Source organism: Pteropus vampyrus, unplaced genomic scaffold (genome assembly GCF_000151845.1).
Source record: "Pteropus vampyrus isolate Shadow unplaced genomic scaffold, Pvam_2.0 Scaffold197, whole genome shotgun sequence".
Taxonomy (NCBI): Eukaryota; Metazoa; Chordata; class Mammalia; order Chiroptera; family Pteropodidae; genus Pteropus; species Pteropus vampyrus.
In genome coordinates, this window is record NW_011888978.1 from 1,050,851 (window position 1) to 1,054,375 (window position 3,525).

A 3,525-nucleotide genomic window follows, 5' to 3' on the forward strand; every position below is an offset into this window, starting at 1 on the left:
TCTTTCTTTCTTGTTCTTTCTTTCTTTCTTTCTTTCTTTCTTTCTTTCTTTCTTTCTTTCTTTCTTTCTTTCTTTCTTTCTTTCTTTCTCTTTTCTTTTCTTTTCTTTTCTTTTCTTTTCTTTTCTTTTCTTTTCTTTTTTTTGCTGAGGAGTATTCCACTGTATGGAGACACCATGGTTGGTTTGCCCATTCTCTTGCTGAAGAACATTTGAGTCTTTCCTGTGTTTGGAAATGATGAATATAGCGGCTGTAAATGATACTTCACACGTTTTTGTGTGACCAAAAGTTTTATTTCTCCTAGGGGTAAATACCTCAGAGTGGGATTACTGGGTCACATGTAGGTGTATATTGTTAACTTATAAAGTGGCCGCACCATTCTGCATCCCTACCAACAACACAGAATTTCCAGTTGCTCTGCATTCTTGTTAGTGCTTTGCATTTCGTTGTCAGAGTTTTTGTGTGAGCTGTTTTAACAGGTGTGTAGTGACACCTGGTTGTGGTTTTCATGTACGTCTCTCAATGGCTAATGCCGTGAGCACCTTTTCATGGACCAATTTGCCATCTGTGTATACTCTTTGGTGATGTATCTGCTCAGATCTCTTACTTGTGAAAAAAAAAAAACCTTTTTATTTAAAATAACCATGGAGCCACAAAAAAATAGTGCACAAGGTTTTGTGTGTCCTTCACTCACTTTCTCTCCATGGTTACATTTTACATAATTGTATCACCATATGGAAAGTAGGGAGTCTGCATTGGTCTAATGTGTGTTTGGTGTTCTTTGCTTCATCTACCACTCGTCAGGTGTAGATCCGAGGACCACCACCATATGCAGGACACAGAAGTCACATGTCGGCCCACAGCTCTTCTCATGCTGCCCGCTGATAGTCCTGTCCACCCTGCACCCTGAACCCGTGCCCTGGCACCACCAATCTGTATCCAACTGTATAATATTGTCATTTCAGGAAGGTCCTACACATGGAATCATGCAGTACAGGACCTGTTGAGACTGGCCTTTTCACTCAGCATAATGCCCTTGAGGTCCATTTAAGTCATTGTGCATATCAATAATTATTTCTTATTGATAAGTATTATATTGAATGGGTGTACTAAAGTTTTTCTAACCATTCACCTGCTTAGGGATATTTTGGTTGTTCGTAGTTTGAGGCTACTACATGTAAGGTAAGACATTTACATTTAATGTAATGATTGATATGTGGTGGCTTAGGTCTGCCATTTTATTTTTTGTTTTCTCTTCATTCCCTCTGTTTGTTTTCTTTTTCATACATTCTTTGGGTTACTCAAATACTTTTTAGAATTCTATTTTGGTGTATCTGGTGTGCTTTTGAATGTATTTGTTTTGCCTTTTTACTGGTTGGTCTGCATATATAACATCACAGGCTGCTGGTGCAGACATTTTACCAGTTCGAGCACAGTGTAGAAACCTCACAACCCTCATTTACAATAGAATTGTCTTAAATATTTCCTCTACATATTTTGAGTACGACACCAAATGATGTTATAAATTTGGTTTAAACCATCAAACACAGTTTGGAAACCTCAAGAGAAGAAAATTTGGTTGTGTTTACCTACATTTTTACTCTTTCCTGTTTCTTAATGTTCCATGACTTTTCTGTTCCATGAACTTCCTTTAACCATTCTTTAAGAGTTGATCTAGTGGGGACATGTTATCTCTATGTTCCTTTCCTCTTCATTATTGGAGGATTTTGTTGCTGAATATAGAATTCTGAGTTGACAGTTCTTTCTCGGCACTTAGAAAATGTTGTTCCAGTTCCTTTCTGGCCTCCATGGTTTTTGATGCAAAATCTACTAAATTTCAAATAGTTTTTCCCTTAGCAGTAAGGTGTCACTTTTCTTGTGCTGCTTTCAATTCTTTCTTTGTCTTTAGTGTTTAGAGTTTGACTATGGTGTGTCTCGGTTTGCCTTCTTAGGATTGATCTAGTTTGGGGTTTGCTTAGCTTCTCAAATATGGAAATTTATGTATTTTACCAACTTTGGGAATTTTCAGCCATTATTTCTTCTAGCATTTTCTCACCTGGCCTTCTTTCTCCTCTCTTTCCAGGCCCCCAATGACAAATAGATCTTCAGGTATGTAGTCCCCCAGGCCCTTTGGGCTCTGCCCATTTTTTTTAGTCTATTTTCTCTCTGCTTTTCAGGTTGGATAATTTCCATTATTTTGTCTTCGAGTTCACTGATTGTTTTCTCTCTCCTCTTCATTCTGCTATCAAGCCCATCCATTATTATTATTTTTTTAGTCATATTTCTCAGTTCTAAAATTTCCATTTGGTTCTTTTTTATATTTTCTATTTCTTGGCTGAAAATTTCTTTTTTTCTTATTTCAAGTGCATTTGTAATTGCTTGTCGAAGGATTTTAATGATGACTTCTTTAAATTCCTTGTCAGACAAGTTCAACGTCTGTGTCATCTTGGTGTTGGGTCTGTCTCTGTCACACAGGCGAGGCTTTCCTGGTTCTCAGAATCACAAGTGCAGGTGCTACACTGCATCTGTTTTAGCAGCCCTCCTCTGACACTAGCTTCTGGAAGAGGGCGGTGCCACCTCACTGCAACCAGCAGGGGAATTCGGCTCCCCAGGTGGCCTCTACCCACACTTCAGGGCGAGGTGGGGCTCCTAACCCCTGGACGGTGGTGCCTGTCCCTGGCTTCCCATTGGGGGTCTTCTCTCACACCATCCAGGTGAGTGAGAAAGGGCTCGCTGTTATGTCTGTGCAAGGAGGTTGAGGCGGGCACATTTCTCCCACTGTGTTTGGCTGGGGTCGGTGGTTATTGTCTAAAATGTCTTGTTTGCTTAGGAGCCCTTTCTTGGTCCTTGAGGCTTTTTTGGTCTGTACCCCTTGTTATCCCTGTTTCTGGGTTCTCCAGAGCCCAGGCTGGGATCTATGGGCAGAAGGACCACAGGGCTCATGGCTGCATCTTCCCTCAAATCCCCAGATCCTGGCAGCCAGCCTTTTCTCCACCTCTCAAGTCTTCTTGTTTCACCTGGCTCTTTTGGAACTGATTTCCTGTTCGTGTTTTGTGTTATCTCAAGTGATGTGTCATGCTGCTTCTGTTTCAGATGGTGGGTAGTCCAGTGGCCTTAGATGTGACATTTCCATCTCTTTGTCTGCTGGGGCTTCCAGCTCTGTCAAGCACAGTGAGCTGGGGAGGGCCAGATGCAGCCCTGGTCTGGATTAACTCATAAGTCCAAGAGGGCATAGGATGGGCCCAAGCAGAGGGCCCAGGCCCATCAAAGCAGCTGTAAGACATTTGTGTAGGCTGTCAATCTGTGTCATGGTGGTGTGGCAGGCACCTGACACCCAGGTAAGTGCAGGACCTGTGAAGCTCTCTCCGTTCACCTGGGAGTAATTGGGTTAACCCCTATCCTGGGGCCTTTGCCATGAGATTAGCTCATCCGTGGACACCAGAACCAAAGAATAGGATCTACGACTGAGTTCTCTGCCCAAGGGATAGGTGTAGGCAATGGGAGGAGGCAAGATTGGAATGCTGCTG